General features: G+C 40.0%; 1 protein-coding gene across 1 annotated transcript in view; it reads left to right on the top strand.

The window, feature by feature from the left end:
• LOC135472560 (arginine--tRNA ligase, cytoplasmic-like) overlaps positions 1–25,389 on the top strand; it is a 91,385-nt gene that overhangs the window by 19,479 nt on the left and 46,517 nt on the right.

The following is a 25,389-nucleotide window of genomic DNA, read 5'->3' as shown; positions in this document are numbered from 1 at the left end:
CCGATTTAGTTAGTGATATGGCAGAACAGGTTCTACATACAGATACGACATTAACCATAGAGTAGTGAATATTTGCTCCAGATCTTGTCGTCTACACATCTGCTAGAGGTATACACTCATAAGTCTTATGATATTATTTGGACACAGCCCCTTAATGCTTTGCACTTACTGCTCCAAACTGCTCTGTTGTTCACCAGAGGAGCGTGCAAAAACAAAATAGAAAATATTTATTACTTATTTGTATGCAGTACTAAAAAACATTATACGACAGTGACCAGCATTATGGTGGCAGGAAACCGGGCAGAGCCTGGGGAAACCTACAACCATCTGCAAGTTGTTGGTAGACCTTCCCACATATGACCAGCAAGGAACCCAGCATGAACTAGATTCATTGCATTGTTGAGGGGCTTCTGGGTCATTGTGCTGGTCTAGCATTGCACACCACTAAGCCACGAATGCCCAGAATAGGAAATACATGTTGATCTTTCATGAAAGTCCATTCTGACCTTAAATCAGCCATTTCAGCAAATCCAGAAGTTCAGGCCTGCAAATAACTTTTTTTTTACTAAAGAGTGACTGACAAATTACAAAACCATACAATCCAACCAGCATTTTGACGACCCCCTGTGTTAAATGTCTGCATGTGGAGTTTGTCAGGCACCATAACTTGTACATGTACCTGAGCGGATGGAATTTGATGTCTGCATGTGGAGCTTGTCAAATACCACAACTTGTACATGTACCTGAGCAGGTGGAATTTGATGTCTGCATGTAGAGTTTGTCAAGCACCACAATTTGCACATGCACCTGAGCGGATGCAATTTGATGTTTGCATGTGGAGCTTGTCAAGCACCACAATTTGTACATGCACCTGAGCGGATGCAATTTGATGTCTGCATGTGGAGCTTGTCAAGCACCACAATTTGCACATGCACCTGAGCGGATGGAATTTGATGTCTGCATGTGGAGTGTGTCAAGCACCACAATTTGCACATGCACCTGAGCGGATGGAATTTGATGTCTGCATGTGGAGTGTGTCAAGCACCACAATTTGCACATGCACCTGAGCGGATGTAATTTGATGTCTGCATGTGGAGTGTGTCAAGCACCACAATTTGCACATGCACCTGAGGGGATGGAATTTGATGTCTGCGTGTGGAGTGTGTCAAGCACCACAATTTGTACATGCACCTGAGCAGATGGAATTTGATGTCTGCGTGTGGAGTTTGTCAAGCACCACAATTTGCACATGCACCTGAGCGGATGGAATTTGATGTCTGCATGTGGAGTGTGTCAAGCACCACAATTTGCACATGCACCTGAGCGGATGTAATTTGATGTCTGCGTGTGGAGTGTGTCAAGCACCACAATTTGTACATGCACCTGAGCAGATGTAATTTGATGTCTGCGTGTGGAGTGTGTCAAGCACCACAATTTGCACATGCACCTGAGCAGATGGAATTTGATGTCTGTGTGTGGAGTGTGTCAAGCACCACAATTTGCACATGCACCTGAGCAGATGGAATTTGATGTCTGCCTGTGGAGTGTGTCAAGCACCACAATTTGTACATTACATTGATCCTAATACAAAACTGCATGCAGGGTGTCAACAACTGAATACAACCTCATGCCATTATGCTTTTATACATGTGCATGCAGATATATGCAAAACTGAGCTGAACACATCCAGTACTCTTATACCATTCGCCTTAAACAATGAAATAAGAATAGATCAGTGTTGAAATAAGATTTAAATTTATTAGGTAAGTGTACTAACATGCATTTATGCAAATGATCTGTGGGTATCCATATCTGTGCTTGGATATTTGTTACTCCAATTAAGATTGGGTAATTAGATTAGACAGTATAGAAATACATGCCTGGCAATTGCTTTTACAGTTTCTGGATTCTTGCATTCAGAGCATGACAAAAGCTCCCTCTTGTACTTCGTACAGGAGAGCTGTTGTAAACACATCAGACATGTATCTGGTCAACAAACTATACTATTGTTATTTGTTCTCTTTGATGTCAAGTTTAAAGTCCTTAAGAAGTTGAGCCCGAATCCTTCGTGGGAAAAGATGAAATCAGGCAGATCTTCATGTAAAATTTAATGACCGGCGTGTGAATGCATCACAGCTCAATTAGCACAGCCTTCAGCTCGTAAGCCTGCCAGGTAAACTCCAAGCCTGTTATATCCAATATCCTGGCAGGAAGCCAGGCACGGGATTTACACACGCTATTAGTTTGCTTCATACTGGACCACTGTGCGCATGTGATTCGCGCCGTGTATTGTTATGTATAACAGGCAGGCCTGGGTGTAAAAGCCATCTTCATCAGCGAGTTTGTCAGAGGATTTAGAGCACCGGCTCATCCATCTGTACAAAAGATTACTGCCATCCATTTAAGAAAATCATTAACATCATCATTAAACGGCAAGCATAATAGTAACACTTATTTCATGCTAGTTTCCGGGAAAGCAACATCATACAAGTTTCTTGTGCAGCCACTTGAGCACTGTCACAACAAGAGTTTTTAACTGCCACTTCCTGTAATGGTGTTTCATTTCATTTTTGAGCAGGCAGTTTTCGACAAAGGTGTTCAAAAGTGCGTACACATGCTTTGAATATATTCAATGTACTGTTATGTTTCTTCATGTATTTTCGATTGGAGTTCACTGACGTACTCAAGAATATTTCATTTACATGACAGTGGTCATATATGACTATGGGTGTTAATTACCTCTAGCAGGGTACGTGATAAAACCAGTAGAAAAACCATGAAGTGCTGGATTATAGCACACAAACAGAAGTCAAGATAGAATCATAGTTACTGATGAACAATGAATCAGGGTAGGGCCATAGTTACTGATGAACAATGAATCAGGGGAGGGTCATAGTTATTGTTAAATGGACAATGACTGGGGTTACGCAAATCATAATTACTGATGAACAATGAATCAGGGTAGAATCATAGTTACTGATCAACAATGAGTCAGGGTAGGGCCATAGTTATTGCTGGACAGTGACTCCGGGTAGAATCATAGTTACTGATGAACAGTGAATCAGGGTAGGGTCATAGTTACTGATAAACAATGAATCAGGGTAGAGTCATAGTTTCTGATAAACAGTGAATCAGGGTAGGGTCATAGTTATTGTTGGACAATGATTCAGGGTAGAGTCATAGTTACTGATGAACAGTGAATCAGGGTAGGGTCATGGTTATTGCTGGACAATGACTCAGGGTAGAATCACAGTTACTGATAAACAGTGAGTCAGGGTAGGGACATAGTTACTGATAAACAATGAATCAGGGTAGAGTCATAGTTTCTGATAAACAGCGAATCAGGGTAGGGTCATAGTTATTGTTGCATGGACACTGACTCGGGTTAGGCAAATCATAGTTACTGATAAGTAGTGAATCAGGGAAGGGTCGTAGTTACTGCTGGACAATAACTCAGGGCAGAATCATAGTTACTGAGGAACAATGAATCAGGGTAGGGTCATAGTTACTGCTGGACAGTGAGTTAGGACGGGTTCATGCATGTAATTACTGCTAGACAATGAGTTCAGGGCTCGCAAAATCTGAAATAATCTGGCAGCCCTGCGGGCAGTCTATATTGGACATTTGGTAGCCCAGATTTTTTTCAGATAGCCGAACAAGATTTGCAGTAACCGTCTTTATTAAATTCACTTAGAGACATTTTCAGCTTTCATTCATAATAGTCACTACTACACCTACGGTCAAGAAAATGTTCAATTTATGATTCAGATTATCATTTCGTTTCGAAATGTCATTGTACTGCAAATAACTAATCGAGATGCACGTGACAAGATATCAATGACTTTGTGCCAGGTATCAATGCCTTTGTACGTAACTTTCAAAATGTACTGGACAATTTTTTTTTCTCTATTTTTCAAGCAGATATTAAATGCAGACCTTAGATACTGAGACAGACATAATAGTAGAAACATATAAACAGATGTTAATTATGTGTTTTATTTTATTTTAACTCTGACTTAAGTCAGGAATTTTAGTCATTAATGTATTGACAGTTTAAATTTATGTGAAGGTTTAAGCTTTCTAAACATAAGTAAGATCATCAGACAAACTGGCAGTAAGTGTTTCTTCTCATCTATTTTAATAGATGACAAGTCACTGCATATTTTGCAGCCAGGGCAAGTACAAAAACTAAATACAAAGACAAAAGACAGATCTCTGCATAATTGCATGTCGGAACATTCCGCTGGTAATGATCATGGGTTTCCCCAGGCCTGTTTTCCTCCCACCATAAGGCTGGCCGCAATCGTACAATTGAAATATTCTTGAATACTCTGTAAAACTAACAAATAAAGAAGTGCGAATATTTCCAATATATTAAAGATGTGTTTGATTTGCCAAACTTCCTTATGGAAAATCAAGAAAGCTGAAGCTCAACACTGTTTTTGCTAAACAGATGCAGAATTCTACAAAATGCTATGCGAAGGAATTGGCTATCATTTATGGAATGAAAGCTTTTTGGCTCTAAAGCTTGAAAAACTCTAGCTGAATCATGGAATCAAAGCAAGCAAAGAGTTTCTTGTGTTAAGGTGATCATTGCATGGATAATGCCTTTACCCATGATTTGTATGTAAGACTATCATCGTTTGGATAATGCCTTTACCCATCATTTGTATGTTACACCATCATCGTTTGGATAATGCCTTAACCCATCATTTGTATGTTAGACCATCATCGTTTGGATAATGCCTTCACCCATCATTTGTATGTTAGACCATCATCGTTTGGATAATGCCTTCACCCATCATTTGTATGTTAGACCATCCTCGTTTGGATAATGCCTTCACCCATCATTTGTATGTTTGACCATCATTGTTTGGATAATGCCTTTACCCATCATTTATATGTTAGACCATCCTCGTTTGGATAATGCCTTTACCCATCATTTGTATGTAGACCATCATTGTTTGGATAATGCCTTTACCCATCATTTATATGTTAGACCATCATCGTTTGGATAATGCCTTTACCCATCATTTGTATGTTAGACCATCATTGTTTGGATAATGCCTTTACCCATCATTTGTATGTTAGACCATCATCGTTTGGATAATGCCTTCACCCATCATTTGTATGTTAGACCATCATCGTTTGGATAATGCCTTTACCCATCATTTGTATGTTAGACCATCATCGTTTGGATAATGCCTTTACCCATCATTTGTATGTTAGACCATCATTGTTTTGATGAGTCTTGTGCAGCTGCATTATTGAATACCAAGAGTGACTTTCTTTTTACTCAGGGCTGAGTTTGTGCCATTCTGTCTGAAAGTAGTCATTGTGTATTGTGCAGTTTATACCACACCTGGCGTTATTGAAATAGGTTTGAGTGTGCTCATTCGATATTATTGCAGATTTGAAACATAATATGATGTACATAAAAGCAGTTTAAAGGTTCATAATTTTTGTCTAGTCATGGGACAGTTAAAGTGAGATTTCAAACCATGTGACTTTTTTTTTGTGTCAAAGCCTATTATGCCACGTACATGACCAAGTAAGTTAATTAAAATGTTATTAAAGAAACTGTTTTGTGTGCGTTCTTCATCAACTGCATGGTTTTCTACAGATTGACAAAACAAATCCTCCCTGTGTCCGACAGGTGGTTGCAGGTTGATTTGTCTCTCTTGTGGTAACAAGGATGCATTCATAGAAAAAAAAAGTCGTTTAGAAAAAGGCAGTTTACATGACTGATCCATTGAAGTTGCTTTATGTTCGCATTCATTTGTTATATGCCTCATAAATTCCCTTTGTTGTCTTATAAGAGTAACCTAATCCAGAGTTGCCATTAGTGATCAGTTGTATCGTATGTGCCGCACTGCCAATTATTTCAGCCTTTGTTGAGCATAGGATGAATCCTGACAGTCTGCAACTATAAGACAGCGAGTCTCCGCTGATTATGGGGAGATGTTCGATTTGCTACAAGACATAAAACGTTGATGATCAGAGTCTCTCTCTTCATGAAGTCAAGGAATCAGAGCATCTTTGTGAAAGTTTTTTTTATGCATTTTATAGCCAATCAGAGTAATTCCTGGACCTTTATGCTCGTTTACCTGGGCTATGTTTAGGTTTATCTGTGTGGGGTTTTTTTTTTTATGCTAGTGTTGAATGCAGATTGGCAGAATTTACAGCAGTAAGTTTTGCACTGCTGAAGTTAACAAATGAACCCAAACTGTGCCGACTTTCCATCTTGAGAATTCACTTACAAAAATATGTTATTTGCAGAGTGCTTCAACACACCTTCATTGATTTTTTTAATCTGGCTTTGGTCAAGTTAAATTCATTATTGCATAATTGTGCTTTTATGAAGATTATACTCATTGCCTCTTGCCCAAAATTGTCCAAGCATCATGATGGGTATTGTTGCAGCGTTCATCTGCCATCTGCCAGTTTGTCTTCGTAAACTCTAAACACTTATAACCTAGTTTACCAAACTTATGCCACATATACACTGAGACACTTGGGAAGAACCCTATTTGTGTTGGTAATCTTGGTCAATTTTTGTCAAGATAACCCCTATTGTTTTTCATTGACCTTGACCCGTATTTCCAAGGTCATTTGGCCAGCTGTGCTTCCATTACCTTGTAAGCGCCACTATCTCTTGCAACTGTTCTAATGACAGGGGTATTTAGTGCATTGCACGGTATTTTTCTGGCTTGTGATGTGACATAAGAGTTTAAAAAAATACAGTCACAACATTGGTTTTATCCTGTTTGATAAAGCAAAGCTGCTATCATTTGCAGTGGCCATGAGTATCTCCCTCAAGGATTGTTGAAATTAAATTTCTGATGAATTTAAGACTGCCTGAGGCATTTTGAATTGGAATAGGAATAATTCTGTTCAGTTTGAGATTGGAGCCATTGTTCTTGTGGCAGATAAAGTTTTGATCCTGGCATCATTCAGCTTGATTACTGATTTCACGTTTTTTGCTTGGTGATGATTGATTTATTCAGCTTAATTACTGATTTCATGTTCTTTGCTTGGTTCTAACTGATTATTCAACTCGATTATTAATTTCACGTTCTTTTCTTGGTTCTGATTGATTCATTCAGCTTGATTCGTGAATTTCACATTCTTTGCTTGGTTCTGATTGATTTATTCAGCTTAATTACTGATTTCATGTTCTTTGCTTGGTTCTCATTGATTCATTCAGCTCGATTACTGATTTCAGATTCTTTGCTTGGTTCTCATTGATTCATTCTTTGCTTGGTTCTGACTGATTCATTCAGTTCGAATACTGATTTCACATTCTTTCCTTGCTTCTAACTGATTATTCAACTCGATTATTAATTTCACGTTCTTTTCTTGGTTCTGATTGATTCATTCAGCTTGATTCGTGAATTTCACATTCTTTGCTTGGTTCTGATTGATTCATTCAGCTTGATTACTGATTTCACGTTCTTTGCTTGGTTCTGATTGATTCATTCAGCTTGATTGGTGATTTCACATTCTTGGCTTGGTTCTGATAGATTCATTCAACTCGATTACTGATTTCACGTTCTTTGCTTCGTTCTGATTGAATTATTCAGCTTGATTACTGATTTCACATTCTTTGCTTGGTTTTGATAGGCTCATTCAACTCGATTACTGAATTCACGTTCTTTGCTTGGTGCTGATAGATTCATTCAGCTCGATTACTGATTTCATGTAAAGTTTAGCATTTTTAAAGCGACACAATTTGCTTGGTTTTGATTGATTCATCCACCCTATGGGGCCAATTAAAAGTTTTTTTAAGCTTGATTAATTTCTTATTGGCAAAACATAAGTGTTGGCACCAAAAATATGATGTTAAGGTGTTTATGTGCTTCTGAATGAAGGCTTAGGGCTTAATGCCACATCGGCAATTGTGCAGCAATATCATGCCGAGAACAGGGTTAAAACAGGAAACAGTGAAGTTTTTTGATATAATAAGTGTTTTTTGAACACAAAACCTAAAACCTACATGTATGTGCTTCTGCAAGTGCATGTGTACTTACAAGACTTTGGGTGAAATACACCTCAACTCAAATAGGCAATACCTCGCATACAGATTATTAAGACAGGAAAAGCCTGTTATGATGAGTTTAATAAATTGTTGCTAGTAAAGGGATGAGGGATGTTAGGGTGTGTCAGGTAGATCAGCCAGTGATGGACAGAGGTGATTAATTAAGTATGGATAAATTGTGTGTTATATATATATATATATATATATCCATCTCAGAGGGGTGGTTGGGTTGATTAGTGTTACCTTTTAATTAAAAGTGATATCAGTAACAAAACTGCTGATCTGCTCTAGTAGCAAACTTCACACCACAGTTAGTGAAAAGTTTAGGCACTATAGGTACGACAGGTAAATTGATGATTTCAAGGTGTTATCATAGAATGCAGTACAGTTAGAGAAATAAAATTCACAAGTTTTGAAATGTTGTCAGAAACTGATTTTATTGAAATTCAGCTGATGGGAATTCAATTTACACCCAGAAATAACAGGAATTTCTATGTTTGTATGCGTATAATAATTTTTGGATGGACTATGCATTCATGTACACGCAAACTGTGTTTACCTCTGCAAAATTGACCAAAATCAGATTTTTGTGTTCATGTAGCTGATGTCAAATTCTGTTTAAGGTTTGCAGAAATATTCTTTGAAAGTTTTGATAAAAAGATTATAATTATCAACACTGAGGAAAATATACGTCCTTGTTTACAAATATTAAAGCTGTTAAGGCTTAGAAAAATAGGACGCAACTCTGCCTGAGGTGAGATTAGCCTAATAAGTCCACCATACCTCACCCCACACTTTTATCATCCAAACCAGTTGATTACCTGATAGATGAAACTGATCTCTTCTCCAAGACAACAAACTCTTAGGATGTTTACGTTCCTGTAGAACTATGAATCTGTGCAAAGAAAAGAATCTGAATGAAATATTTTTGTGGTGTTTATGTTGTTACCTGTCACTGTTTCTGGGTTATTTATTAATATGCTTGAGATTTATGATTTTTTACCACATGCACTAAATGCATTCCTTTAACTTTTTTAATATAGTTGAATAGATGTTGACTGTTTAAAACGAAAAACAGTTAAACAGTTGCAGAGTAAGTGAAATTTTGACTGCTCTAATGTTAGCAATCAAGATAATTTGTAGCCTTGTAATACCTGTGGACATTGGTTTTATAGAATAAGAGGGGTAGATGGTGTTATGTAGGTTTACAGTAAGCTTCGTTGGTTTACTGACCCACGGATAACGGTGTTTTTTAGCCTGTCTTATGAAACAGTCGCGACATGCACGTCATTAACGCCCTTGACATGATGTAGTGAAGAGATACGTCATCATGGTATAAAGTGTGCTTGATGTTAAAGTCTTGCTTCAGCTTGAGAAGACAGACCACAGCAGTTATTTGCTAAAATGTGAAAACATCCTTCGAAAAAAAAAAAAATACCAAGATAGTAAATCCTGTTATGATAACTATAAATTTTTGAAAGCTAACTTGGTGTGTGTGTGACTGGCATGTGCATTTCTGGTGTAGTACATGTTTAGTTTTCTACACATGCATGTTTCTTAATGAGCAGCGAATGTTTCAGTTGTCACTGCCAGGTGCCTGATGTTTTTATTTTCATTTTTTCTGTTTTTGTTGTTGGGACCTGGTTTGGGTACCAGGGAAGCGAGGTAGCGAGGTAGCTGGTGTAAACAGTGCTGTTTGACTTACTTGTCTGATCATACCGTATTTAACTAATGAGAATGTTTTAGCTGTCATGTCCAGCTTGGGAGCCATGTTTCTTTTGGCCTCCGTTCTACTGCGGAACTGTCAGAGTGGGCTGACTTCTTGCCAAACTGATATATGCTTACAGCTAGATTTAATCAGGCCAAGCAAATCCCATGACAGGCACAAGATGGAAAGAAGATTTCATTAATCTGTGGGAAGTGCTGGTTAAATGTGGTCAGTTGAGAGATTCGCGCAAAGTCCACTATTGAACACTCCTCACTGGTGACAGCTGCCTTTTATCTTTGCTGTATTGGATGCAAATTTATTCGGAACGCATTTTTTTTACCTTGATATTTCGAGAAATAGCCAACTGTGAGCGAGTGTTGGGCATGCCTTTTGCAGACTAATGGATTGTCTTTGTTACAACACTCGTGGTAAATTATAGGGGTCCCAGATGGTTCCATATGTTTCCCGCACATTCCCCCACTGTTGATATCGTCTTACGGCAGTATGGAATTTCATTTGGAATCCCTGCAATCTTCCTACAATTTCTTGTCTCTGCTCATTATGTTCACATTCTGAAAGACTCTATTAAATGAAAAGAGGTAGTGTATTAAGGTGGCTTAGTATCATCCCTAGCATTGGGTACAACATTTCTTGAGTTTGTTTGGTCAGCCTGTACATTGTTCTCTTCACGGTGCTTGATGCGGACTAATTTTCATCAAGTGAAAAGAATGTCCATTGTATTTGTGATTTATAAAGTCAATGTGTATCTTTTCCAAAGTCATAAGTACTTTACTTGTAGCATTGCTCTTTATTATACATGTAATTCGTACAGTTATTTTCATTCTGAAAGAAAATGGTTGAATTTTGCAAGATATGCCTTGTCGTTCCTTTCATAACTATACCGTCAAGAGTTAAATGATATTGTTCTGTCAGGGTGCTCTATGTGCGTAGATCAGGGCTAACTTTGCATGAACTACATGGTGTTTTTTTGTGTGTGTTTCGTAAGGAAATTCTGCAAATCCTGTTATAATGATTCCCATACCAAATCCTTTTGCTATAAATGAGAAACGCGCTAGCGCAGCGTATTAACCCAGGAGTCTCTCACCAATGTGGTCGCTATGAGTTCAAGTCCAGCTCATGCTGGCTTCCTCTCCAGTCGTAGGTGAGAAGGTCGTGGGTTTCCCACGGCTCTGCCCGGTTTCCACCCACCATAATGCTGGCCCCCGTCGTATAAGTGAAATATTCTTGAGTACGGCTTAAAACACCAATCAAATAAATAAATAAATAAAAATGAGAAGAATTAATTGACAACAGTTTCAGTGATCAGTGATGTGTTTAGCTCGACAAGAGGCTTTATAAATCACTGTGTGTCTGTTGACCAAGCAGTCTGTTACACTTTCATCATCTTTTTTTTTAAACACGAGCCATTCACTTCTGGAGGGGACCTGCATTCAAGACGACATGGACATTTCGTGGGATGTCAACACTGGAGGGTATTTATGCATGCTTTAGGTGGTATTTACTTTTGAGTGGCCGGAGGGTGCAGTGCATTCGTTTCCACAAGGCTGCCTGCTTTACCATTTTCAGGGTAGATTTACGAATAAAGATGTCTCGCAACACCTCAGCACACGGTTACCTAGGTTACAGGTTTGCATGTAAATAGTTAGTGCACAGGGAAGATTTGGCTTATTTGACAAGGAAATTGGTATGTGCGAATTGTTAAATGGCTGGGCTTACAGCCTCCGGTCTTCATGAGCTAGTGATGTCGATGAGGATTTACGATGTTATTAAACTCTGTCCGTATCATCTACAGCAAATCCTCAAACACACTTACAACTCGCAATACCTGTCCCATTCTGCCAGTTTGGATCAGTAGATGAGTTTTATTCGGATCTTCAATTATCCATTCCATGAAAGGTGTTTTTCCTTCATTAAGACCTTGAAATAGTATTGGTTGCCCTGGAGCTTCAAAATGTTATCACCTCATGATTTCTTAAAAGAATAATATTTCATTCTAATCAGTCTGTTAAAAGTGCTTTCCTTCACAAAGATCTTCATCTGGGATTTGGACACTTTAGCTGTAGGCTCACAATATTTAACTCACATTTTTGCAAAAAAGAAAATGGCAAAACGCTATGTTGTAAAAATAGTTCACATATACCAGGCAGCCACATGTATGAATATAGAAATAGCAACTGCAATGTTAACCTGGTCTGCTCAACATTTCTTGTTCATACTGAATTAGAAATTATTAATGCATCGTAAAATGATATTTATATGTGGGAGAAAACATGAAACTACTAATTTTATTCCAAAATAGAGCCAGTGCTTGCTTATAAATAGAATGTAATTTGAGTTGTTGTTGATGAAGTGGATGTATTAATAGGAATTCTGGAGAGATTTGATACATGGTTAAATCATGCTTATGTCAGCTAGGCCTACACCATACCTCAACTGGTCAGGCCTACACCATACCTCAACTGGTCAGGCCTACACCATACCTCAACTGGTCAGGCCTACACCATACCTCAACTGGTTAGGCCTACACCATACCTCAACTGGTCAGGCCTACACCATACCTCAACTGGTCAGGCCTACACCATACCTCAACTGGTTAGGCCTACACCATACCTCAACTGGTTAGGCCTACACCATACCTCAACTGGTCAGGCCTACACCATACCTCAACTGGTCAGGCCTACACCATACCTCAACTGGTTAGGCCTACACCATACCTCAACTGGTCAGGCCTACACCATACCTCAACTGGTCAGGCCTACACCATACCTCAGCTGGTTAGGCCTACACCATACCTCAACTGGTTAGGCCTACACCATACCTCAACTGGTCAGGCCTACACCATACCTCAACTGGTCAGGCCTACACCATACCTCAACTGGTTAGGCCTACGCCATACCTCAACTCGTTAGGCCTACACCATACCTCAACTGGTTAGGCCTATGCCATACCTCAACTGGTTAGGCCTACGCCATACCTCAGCTGGTCAGGCCTACACCATAGCTCAACTGGTCAGGTCTACACCATACCTCAGCTGGTCAGACCTACACCATACCTCAACTGGTCAGGCCTACGCCATACCTCAACTGGTTAGGCCTACGTCATACCTCAGCTGGTTAGGCCTACACCATACCTCAACTGGTTAGGCCTACACCATACCTCAACTGGTTAGGCCTACACCATACCTCAACTGGTCAGGCCTACGCCATACCTCAACTGGTTAGGCCTACGCCATACCTCAACTGGTCAGGCCTACGCCATACCTCAACTGGTCAGGCCTACACCATACCTCAACTGGTCAGGCCTACACCATATCTGAACTGGTCAGGCCTATGCCATACCTCAACTGGTCAGGCCTACACCATACCTCAACTGGTCAGGCCTACACCATATCTCAACTATTCAGGCCTACACCATATCTGAACTGGTCAGGCCTATGCCATATCTTAACTGGTCAGGCCTACACCATATCTGAACTGGTCAGGCCTACACCATATATCAACTGTTCAGGCCTACACCATATCTGAACTGGTCAGGCCTATGCCATATCTCAACTGGTCAGGCCTACACCATATCTCAACTGGTCAGGCCTACACCATATATCAACTGTTCAGGCCTACACTATATCTGAACTGGTCAGGCCTACACCACATCTCAACTGGATTCTATGTGTGTCTCTCTGCCTCTCTGTGGAATCTATAGGTATGTTTCTACCTGTCTGTGGAGTCTACAGGTGTCATTCTACCTGTCTGTGGAGTCTATAGGTATGTTTCTACCTGTCTGTGGAATCTACAGGTACCTTTCTACCTGTCTGTGAAATCTGCAGGTGCCTTTCTACCTGTCTGTGGAATCTGCAGGTGCCTTTCTACCTGTCTCTGGAGTCTATAGGTATGTTTCTACCTGTCTGTGGAATCTACAGGTGCCTTTCTACCTGTCTCTGGAATCTGCAGGTGCCTTTCTACCTGTCTGTGGAGTCTATAAGTATGTTTCTACCTGTCTGTGAAATCTACAGGTGTAGTTCTACCTGTCTGTGGAATCTACAGGTGTCGTTTTACCTGTCTGTGGAGTCTATAGGTATGTTTCTACCTGTCTGTGGAATCTACAGGTGTTGTTCTACCTGTCTGTGGAGTCTATAAGTATGTTTCTACCTGTCTGTGGAATCTACAGGTGCCTTTCTACCTGTCTCTGGAGTCTATAGGTATGTTTCTACCTGTCTGTGGAATCTACAGGTGCCTTTCTACCTGTCTGTGGAGTCTATAGGTATGTTTCTACCTGTCTGTGAAATCTACAGGTGCCTTTCTACCTGTCTGTGGAATCTGCAGGTGCCTTTCTACCTGTCTGTGGAGTCTATAAGTATGTTTCTACCTGTCTGTGAAATCTACAGGTGTAGTTCTACCTGTCTGTGGAATCTACAGGTGCCTTTCTACCTGTCTGTGGAGTCTATAGGTATGTTTCTACCTGTCTGTGAAATCTACAGGTGTCGTTCTACCTGTCTGTGGAATCTACAGGTGTCGTTTTACCTGTCTGTGGAGTCTATAGGTATGTTTCTACCTGTCTGTGAAATCTACAGGTGTAGTTCTACCTGTCTGTGGAATCTACAGGTGTCGTTTTACCTGTCTGTGGAGTCTATAGGTATGTTTCTACCTGTCTGTGAAATCTACAGGTGTCGTTCTACCTGTCTGTGAAATCTGCAGGTGCCTTTCTACATGTCTGTGAAATTTGCAGGTGCCTTTCTACCTGTCTGTGAAATCTACAGGTGTCGTTCTACCTGTCTGTGAAATCTACAGGTGTAGTTCTACCTGTCTGTGGAGTCTACAGGTGTCGTTCTACCTGTTTGTGGAGTCTACACCAGTCTTTCTGCCTGTCTGTGAAATCTACACTTGTCTTTCTCTACCTGTCTGAAAACTATGGTTGTGTGTCTCTACCTCCTGTCTGTGGAGTCTGTAAGTGTGTCTTTCTACCTGTTTGTTTGTAGAGTCTTTAGGTGTGTTTGTCACAACTGTTGGAGTCAGTAGTCATGTAGTGTCCTGGGCTGGTCAAACTGAATGCCGCCTGGGGCCATCCAGGTCTCAGGAGAAAGTGTGCTGAAAGGTGATTGATGATGACATTATTAGCAGATTGTGACTGCAGTCAGCTACTACATTACGGAACCTTTTTCGGTGAAGACTTGTTATTCTGGTCCTGGATGTGTAGGATTGACAGAAGAGAGCGGCAGGGGGTCGGGCATGGGGTCAGCAAGATGGTTTCATATTGAACCATATCCCACAGATAATGTTGTCAAACCATGGCAGGACAGACATTGATTAACTGCTCAGTCTCCGCGGCATCTCCACACAGGCATCTTGCCCTTCAGCTCTCCTGTATTCTCTCTAATTAAACAGTTGCTTCAAAGCCATCGGAGTAAAGCAAGCCTGACCGAGCTAACGGGTTGGATATGTGAACCATTTCACCTGTTTCACTAGAGTCAACCAATGATCAATACATTAGTTAATTTACGGACGCACTACAAGTACCTGGTCATGTATGTCAGTGGCCATGGCCTGTGAGACCCCTGTCGGTAGTAACTGCTGTCTGTGAATGCGCCTACTGATCAGAAATGGGCAGGGCAAAGTACGCATATCCTGTGTACCATCAGGGAGGTAATGACTTAAATATACCTATATTTGTGAGCTACATGTAGCGTTGGCATGACGATGAGGAAGAGTTCAGTTTTCATCCACACCAATTCTTTTGAAAGAACAATTTTTTTTGCAAGAAATTTATGCACCTTTTACATTTTAATTTGAGACTAACTGAATGGATTCAGTTGGCCAATTTTAGGGCTTAACAAAAAGTGTAAGCAGTGCACACAAAAAAAGCTTGAGTAAACATTTTGCAGACATGTGAAATATGTTGAGCAATTACAGTGAATAAACTGTACAACAAATGTCAATGTAAATTTAAAAATCTGTTAGTCACGTGGGAAGTGTGTCAGTTGACTTCATGATGGCCATTTGATTTTTACCTAAACTATTGTGTGAAAATTTAGCATTGAAACAAATCAGTGTTTCCAATGTATGTGGGTAAGTCACCTGTAATAAAAATCAAATCTCCGATTATGCAGCGTGTCCGACAGAGAATCAACAGTGAAGGTGTTGGACACTTTGTGGCTGGTCTAAAAAACCGAGGCAAACATTCAGAAGCTCCATATCTCCTGCCATTTTACATTTCACCTGAACTAAGATGGCCATGTCCAAGAAAAATGTTGTCTCGGCCACGGGAAGGGGTTGATTTTGTTTAGTGATGATCTCTGTCTGTGCTAATGCCTTAAATATTGTCCCTAAACTGTGATAATAACCTTGACATCAGTTTCACAAATTTTACGCTTTGTCTGTGAATGAGAGAACTTGAATGTGTTTCAGCGCGGGCCTTGTTATATACTCCAGCTGAAAATTCGCAGTACAAAAGTGGTAGATGGAAACCCTTCCTGCTTTAAACATGTGACCAGATTTCACACTTGATCGGGGAGGGTTAGATAATAGTGAATAAGCCATCGCAATAGCTGTGATTCCTCTGGGACCTGATGAGCCTCGGATGCTATCGAGCCTCTCACTAATGAACCGGAGAATTTGAATCCTACCCGAGACTTTCAGTCTCCTGTGCTCTGTGCGAAATAACAAGTTGGGTAACAAGCACAAGCTAGTTATATGCATGTACAAGGGACTACAATCATTTAGGAGCAAAGACAAAACTGTCAAACCTGATGGGAGTAATGAAGAACATTGTGCCCAGCGTGTATTGTGGTGTGAAGAATCGTAAAACATATAAAAGCGCCTTGATGCCTGTTTTAAAGAGTTTCAAAGAGAAAAGGTTTAGTGCGAGCTTGCTGCAGCCAGCAGTTGACACAACTACCCAATTTCAAATAATTTGCACAACTCAGTTTATTATGTAATTCAAAGTGTAACATGGTCTCTGAAGACCCTGAGCATGGAGTGTAAAAACTATGAAAGCATCAAGGTGTTTAGTGTTTCACTTTTGTGTAAAGGAACAGATTTAATTTATTTCATTTGTGGAAACAAATTTTATTCATTTACTGCTGTGTGAATCCCATTGTTATCCAGAGATTTAAGTGCAGTTTTGGGTATCTTATATCAAGGAAACAATCCTCTATGTATTATATATCCATGATGAATATTCATGGGGTCATTATGTGCCTCAAATTTGTTATCGCAAAGAGCATTGGGGAGATCAAAATCAGTCGAAGCTGTACAAATTTTAGATTTCAGCATCTCTGAGAGATCATGTACTTTAAGTGGGTGTCTCCAAAACAGGTGATCTCAGTAGAAGCTTGCTCACAATTGAGTCCGTATCTGTCCTAGGATATCTGCAGCGTAGATCAGTCGTGGTGATTCCCTATCGATAACATGTGCATACAAATTGCCAGTTGTCATGGCAATCAATAAATGTATTGACAGTATCACTGCAGTGCCCAGGAAATCACGAGAAGCTAGCATCAAGTTTGATTTCTCTGGCAGTTTTGCTTCTTTGTCAATTTAACCTTTTGGTGGTGATGTTAGTTCAGCCAGTGTCTTAAATTTGAAGCTTGCACAAAACATTGCTCAGCCTTATACTAGCTTCACTTGGGGCTGATTGACATTGTATCAAGTATGAACTTCATGGAACAGCTAAAAAGAATAACAATTAGCCCTACAAAGTTGATATCACCCACAAACTGGAGACCATGGTTCAACTCAGGGTCAAGTCAGAACAGTATTGCCACTGTGTAAAGTTATTTATTTTTTCTTCTTTTTTTGTAAATATTTAGGGGTCCACGCTAGTTCCTAGCGGGAGACCTCTTGAAATCGTTCGGATTATTATTATTCTTAGTCAAGTCGTAAAATTGCAATATCTCAAGAACTATAACAGGTAGAAAAACCAACATATTGGAGTCTTAATAAGGAACATATGAAGCAATGTTTCATGCTGTTTTATCGTGATTTAGCAGCCATTTTGAATTTTATTGATAAACTTAAAAAATCTTCTTCTCCAAAACCTATTGAGATGAACTTTTCGCTTACTGGGTGGATCACCCTACCCAGATTGTAAAAAGATTTTAGTTTGGTAAGCAAGTAAGGCCAAAACTGACCAATGAACATGGCTCAAAAGTAGGTCAGTTTATAAAACTGCTTAAAATCATAAAACAATCACACTGTCTGATGCCCTATGACATCACGATTATAAATCTGCAAGGATTATTTTTGTACTTTGTGTTGTTTCCATGTTATGACTAAAAAAAACACCCAAAATTTTTGACAAAATCATCCTATGTAAATAACACAGGAGCTGCGTGCTAGACTGCACGAAACCATTGACTGCAGTTTACAGTGGGAGCTGGCTCAGCTCTGCAACAATGTATTCTTTCTGTCTTTGTCCATGGGGTATCAACAGAAGATCAAAGCGACCTAATATCTATTCTAGTCTTCAATACTTGACCAATTGTAAATGATACTTGGCAGTCTAGGGTTCAAATTCAGTACATTCCTTTACATTTTTTTTTTTTCATGTTTTTTACCATGATCATGAACTTCATAGGCATCAGGCTACCAGAAGTGGTAGAAGTCCAGTCGTGTGGACCCCGGCAACGCTGTTGGATAACAGTTTTAATTTTATTTTTTATTCTTGAGGTAGGGCATTAAGCAACAATGAAATAAATAAATCAGATTTATTCATTTATTTATTCGATTGTTGCAGAATGCCATAAATCAAGCATCTTACACCTGTACAGATGATGGTCACATTAATCACCTGAGGAACAGGGTAAACTACCTACCTTTAGTTACTTGAAGGATACATAAAACAGGTGTTTTTTATTTCTCTGTATGCAGTGCAGGATGTGTCACAGCATATAAAAGTCCGAAAAACTTCAAGCTTTCTTCTTGGGATGTAAACGTGAGTTTAAACTATGGTTTCTGTATCTGTAAAAACAGGCATGTGTGGGAAAGAACTAGAAGGAGGTGTGGGTGGCCGACCCTGTGTTCTGAGTAAGTTTGTCAATGATATGCACTCACACACTGACGGAAAATGTACATAAAATAAGGGAGCTATAAAGAGATGTAAAATATTTCTGTAAAAATGATATCTTATTTTCAGTTCGGCGTAGCTCTCCTCCTTTGCCTTAAAACCATAATCTTCATGTTAGAGTTCTTTTTCGTGTTATTCTAAGGAATGTTAGTGTGCTGTGTAAATGGCTCCACAGGCCTCATCAGTCAGAATGACAACAAGGCCTCACAAGCAATGACAGTGGGAAAATTCTCTCTTAGGTCACAGTGACAACAAGGCTTCACAAGCAGTGACAGTGGGGAAATCCTTTGTCTTAGGTCACAGTGACAACAAGGCTTCACAAGCAGTGACAGTGGGGAAATCCCCTGTCTTAGGTCACAGTGACAACAAGGCTTCACAAGCAGTGACAGTGGGGAAATCCTTTGTCTTAGGCCACAGTTACAACAAGGCCTCACAAGCAGTGACAGTGGGGAAATCCTCTGTCTTAGGTCACAGTGACAACAAGGCTTCATAAGCAGTGACAATGGGGAAATCCTCTGTCTTAGTTCACATTGACAACAAGGCTTTATAAGCAGTGACAATGGGGAAATCCTCTGTCTGAGGTCACAGTGACAACAAGGCTTCACAAGCAGTGACAATGGGGAAATCCTCTGTCTTAGGTCACAGTGACAACAAGGCTTCATAAGCAGTGACAATGGGTAAATTCTGTCTTAGGTCACAGTGACAACAAGGCTTCACAAGCAGTGACAATGGGGAAATCCTGTGTCTTAGGTCACAGTGACAACAAGGCTTCACAAGCAGTGACAGTGGGGAAATCCTCTGTCTTAGGTCACAATGGCAACAAGGCTTCACAAGCAGTGACAGTGGGGAAATCCTCTGTCTTAGGTCACAGTTACAACAAGGCTTCACAAGCAGGAACAGTGGGGAAAACCTCTGTCTTAGGTCACAATGACAACAAGGCTTCACAAGCAGTGACGGTGGGGAAATCCTCTGTCTTAGGTCACGATAACAACAAGGCTTTACAAGGAGTGACAATGACAACAAGGCTTCACAAGCAGTGACAATGGGGAAAACCTCTGTCTTAGGTCACAGTGACAACAAGGCTTCATAAGCAGTGACAATGGGGAAATCCTGTGTCTTAGATCACAATGACAACAAGGCTTCACAAGCAGTGACAATGACAACAAGGCTTCACAAGCAGTGACAATGGGGAAAACCTCTGTCTTAGGTCACAGTGACAACAAGGCTTCACAAGCAGTGACAATGGGTAAATCCTGTCTTAGGTCACAGTGACAACAAGGCTTCACATGCAGTGACAATGACAGCAAGGCTTCACAAGCGGTGACAATGACAACAAGGCTTTACATGCAGTGAAAATGGGGAACTTGGTGTCTGTATACACATCTAGGTGTAGATGTTTCAGTTCATGACATTTCAGTGCGTAGTATTTCAGCACAAACTGTGACAACATGATATTTTGGCACATGGGGGATTAGGTGGCGCGTGTTGTCTGATCCATTGAAACATTGTGTTATATAGATAGTTGATCTACCACTGGCTCAACATAAGGGTATACGTGCTATTAATTTGCTTATGTGTCACTGTCCAGGCCAAGTCCTGGCTATATGTTCAAGTATGACTTGAAAACTTGGGCGGACATGTCCTGCTTGACTTCAAAACACGTGTGGACATGTCCTGCTTGACTTCAAAACTCGGGTGGACATCTCCTCCTTGACTTCAAAACTTGGATGGACTTTTCCTGCTTGCCTCTCTGTATCATTTCATAGAAACTAAAGCGAAGAGCAACTCTATGAATACATGTATCTTCCTTGACGACCTACAGCTATTTTTGATTCATGATTTCCTTTGGACATTATAACATTGACTGTATAGACTATAATTGAGGCCTAAAGTGGAAGCCTGACATTTTGACAGCAGCTGTGAGTTAGCTAGCCTATATTGCCCCTGACCTACAGCCCGTACATATGTCCATACATGTATATTAAGTGGTGGGGAAAAGTTTCTACGTTTCACTTTTATATCTCATAAAAATTTATAGGCAATAGACAAAATAGACCATGTCACTGTGCGCTGAATGGTTTGCAGGAAAGAGCGGCATTTGCATTTTTGAGGTCGAAATGCCCCTTGTTGAAACATCGGTTATTCATCCATATATTCTGTGATTGAGACATCGCATCTGGTGTCTATGCCATGATGTCTCCTTGCATTTGTATTGGTCTGCATGTTCTTACGTCCGTTAGTTGATTAGGGATACCATTACGTTTGTACAGCTTAAAGTGCCTTGTGCTATTGGGATAATAACTACAGTGTAAAGTCTGATCAGTTGTCCAGTAATTCTTTTGACAACTGTAACTGAAGCAGGAAATGTAGCATGCGTTGGAATTGCACAAAACTGCTGGCTGATATTAGGCAGGAGGTATTACCATATTCAGCATCTGCCACCAGAAAATTCAACAATAACCAAGGCACATCTGTGCTTGCACTTGTAGGGCATTAGCAAGGCTATAGATAAGATTTATGATATCTGTTATTGTTCAGGTTTTTCTTTTTTTTTTCTTTTTTCTTTTTTTTTTGTTTAGATGAAGATTGTCCTAGACTTATCCACCATGGCAGTGAGTCAATGGTCGGATATATATATAAGCCCCCATCCATGTCTAAACTACAGACACATGGGTCACATGAATAATGGCACGTACTTACCTGAGTATACATGCAGTGTGTAATGCCAAGGCCAAAGTGGGGTTTAAGTTTGATGCCTCAGACAAATTAATAAAATCTATGAAGTTTGCTTTAAACAGCCTCATCTTGAAATGTAAGTGTATAATCTCAAAAATTTGAAACTAATGCCTTCAAAACTAATAAAATTGTCTTTGAAAACTTAGCTTGTTAAGTCAAACACATATTAATTATTCTCTGCACTGGGGTTTCTCAACCCATAAGGTAGTAAAAAATATTTTGATCATTACATTAAATAAAATAAATAAATAAATAAACAGATAAGTAAACAAATGTGTTAATTCTCACTGTTTTGTTAATTAAAACTTCATGCAGCTTAGTAACTGATATTCCATACATGTTCATATACTTGTATCATGGATGTTTCATAGAATAATTCGTCCATGGCTCACGCAATTAATGAAACTTCACTGGGAATTTTCCTGGTTGTCTCACAGATCGGCTGTCTTAGCGCTAAGCTTAATTATAACTGTTCCATTATTTTATACCTCCAATAATTCCATTGAATTAATAGCTGGCTGGGAGGTTGATTGGACTCTAAGCCCTGCTAAGGCACTTAATGTACGTCCCGTCTGTAATTGAGAGAGACATGCTGGCACAGCTTAAGCTCAGCCAGAGTGGACTGTCTGGACACTGGTCAGCTTTGAAATCGGGTTGTGGCACTAATGACCATTCCTTGGCTCCAATCACTAACGCCAATATACCCAGATCAGAGAGAGCAGGCGGGGTCAGGTCAAGGCCTTAACCTTTACAATGGTAATGCAGCTTTGTTTAGCCACTGAAAGAGCACGAACCAGCCCAGCATTCTTGTCTCCAAATCTTGCAGGCTTCTATCTCGCCGCCCATAGGCGTTGTGTCTTGACGAGTTTTATCTCCAGGCCATGCAGCCATCTCCTGCATGTGCCAAAGACCTGTTGCAAGACTGTTAATTGACATTGTTAGTTCACACACAGCTGCGACTTGGTTAACCACTTTTGAAGAAGGGGAGCAAAATTAAGTTCTCATATTTTTGCCAGATTAATCCACAGATTAGATTAACAATATTGAAAGGTTCTCAATGAAATTGTATTGTGGACGGTTTAAAAGTTTCAGTTGTGATACAGGTTTTGTCTTCAGTTACTGATAAACAATTGTTTAATGACAAACAAGTGTGTTTTTTTTTTTTTTACACCACCTATACCTTGGATGAAGCAGCTGGCTCCAACTGTTCCCGACCTCAGTCGCGTGATTGATAACCGATGGAGCTGCTCGCTACTTGCCAATGTGCTACCAGTGTTCCTGAATATTGCTAATATGTGGTATGTCATATTGTATCTAGACTTGCACAGATGTGGCTCAGTCAAGTTTCACCCGCCATGATTCAGGCAGGGAGACAGTTGTCTGTGCCTGTACAGTATGATTTATCAGTGTGTACCTTGTTTTTCAGGTACACTTGATCACATTTGCTACATTTATCGCAGGCTGTGACAGGGCGGTTAAGTTGCATGCTTTTCAGTGCACAAGACGTGGGTTTAATCCTATATTCTCAAACAGATTCCCCTCGCTGTCGTTTTTCTGCAGATGGTCGTGGGTGTTCCCCGGGGTCTACCCAGTTTCCTCCAACCGTAATGCCGGTCATATTAGTGTGAAATTCTTGGGCGTGGTGTAAATTACCAATAAAATCAAATTCATTAATTTTGTTATTTTGGTGCCAGTAAGTGGTGGACGGTACTCTTGTGTCTGCTGCAGATAACTTGCTATTTTCCACCAGCAGTATAACATGTACCACATGTGAGAGTTCACCATTAACTCGCCTAAGTTTGACTGTTTACTTCAGACTTTCTGGTTTCTTCAACCCATGAAAGTGAAACATTCTTGAGTATGATGTAGAGCAACAACGTCGTCATGCTTAATATTTTAGTACAACTGTGATTGGTGGATAAGCAGATTTGATTGGCCTGAGATGAATGGCATATCATACATCACTCAAGAGCGTGCAAAGGTCTCCACTACAGAGGGCATGGCCAGCTGCCCAGTTTGAGAAACAAGAGACTGTATCATGACACTTTACCTGATTGCCATCAGAAAGATTGTTTTTAAACAAAAATGTTAGTGTAAAAGCCCGAGATACAAATCCATAACACCTAAGCGATATAATAAATGAGTTAATATTATCTGAACAAAAAGATGGCATTTTTCCCTCTAACTTTATAGCCCAAAGCTAGCTCAATAATGACTCTCATAAACAAATCACTCCAGCTTTCCCCCTTGTGACTCCAGTGATTGTTTCTGACAGAGTTTTTGTCCAAACAATACTCCCCTGCCGATGACAGTGTCAAACTGTACAAACATTATCCATGCGTCACCATCCCTGCAGTTTTGATTCTCGGCCTACAATATTGATTTAACAAATACTTTGATGGAAAAGTTAATTTAGTTGACCATGGGTAATATTAAAGGTTACAGGGTTGATTGTCTGTGTGAGTATTTGTATGAGCCAGCGGTCAAGTTTCCTGAGCCGGGGGGATGAGATACTAAACTGAGGGTAGACACCCAGGCCTGTCGCCTGTAGATGCGGGAACCATTGAACGTGACTATAGACACAATGGGGGGACCCTTACTAATTGACTTCCCTGGTCTAGAGCCCAAGTTCACTGTAGGGGGGAAGTTAGATGATGCCAACTCTCTCTTTGATTTCCATCTTGCCTTAAAATCTCTGTCATCCTAGGCCTATTTCCTGTGATTAATGAGGTATGTTTGCAAAGACACATTGCCCCCTGGATGTGGACTTTGGTGAGTGACAAGTAATTCTCATCTGACATCGCCACTTATTTCCCGGTAAACAGGCTGTAATCAGCATATTAACACCCTGTGTACAAGTTAGCCATCTCTGACAAGTTAATTCACCAATCAACAGACATAGTATAAGACTGGTACCATAAGTATCAGATATATTTACAGACTGCCTACTGCATGGAATTGTCAAATGGCTCCAATAACTCTCTTGGAAGCCTGGTACTTACTTCACCTCTCTGTTTACTGTTTAACCAACCGTAATATATAAATTTTCTTTGATCTTGTACCATGTAACTAGTAAAGTTAAATGAATTCTTGTAGTGTAGACTCTGCTGACTCAGTCAGTGGAGTGAGGGAAAAATTCTTCAGAGATTTCAAAAATCCTCATCTTAGCTGCTTATGGTACATCCTGTCTTGACACACTGGTTGGCACCTCTGAGGATCATTGTATTGTGGACATGAAGCCATGAGGATCATTGTATTGTGACATGAAGCCATGAGGATCATTGTATTGTGACATGAAGCCATGAGGATCATTGTATTGTGAGGATCATTGTATTGTGACATGAAGCCATGAGGATCATTGTATTGTGACATGAAGCCATGAGGATCATTGTATTGTGACATGAAGCCATGAGGAGGCTTCATGCCTCGTGCCTTTGAGGTGCGTCACATTCCAGTGGAACCCACAACACGGATGATCACAGACTGAAATATATTGTATCAGATGAAAGCATCATTTTTAAGCAAAAAAACTTACCTACCAGCTTCCTGATAATCTTAATTAGCATAAGGTGATGGTGTCATTTCTATACCCCTTTCCAAACTCTTGACAAAAGGGAATTTTATGTCCATCCTGTCCATTTCTCTGTTTTCTAAAAATTATTTTTGACATAATTGTTTTTCACATCTCACCCTATCTGATTGGTACTTTAATAATGTGGTACACAAGAATTTGTCATTGATATGATGGCGGCCATTATATTATGGTTCAAGTGGTTTCTGATGAACTAGATGAAAGACCAGTCCTAGGAAGGTAACAAAGACGAGGTCT

The sequence above is a fragment of the Liolophura sinensis genome, chromosome 8 (assembly GCF_032854445.1).
Source record: "Liolophura sinensis isolate JHLJ2023 chromosome 8, CUHK_Ljap_v2, whole genome shotgun sequence".
NCBI classification, from domain to species: Eukaryota; Metazoa; Mollusca; class Polyplacophora; order Chitonida; family Chitonidae; genus Liolophura; species Liolophura sinensis.
Note: the sequence above shows the minus strand (reverse complement) of the source record. Positions and strands in the feature narration are given on the sequence as shown.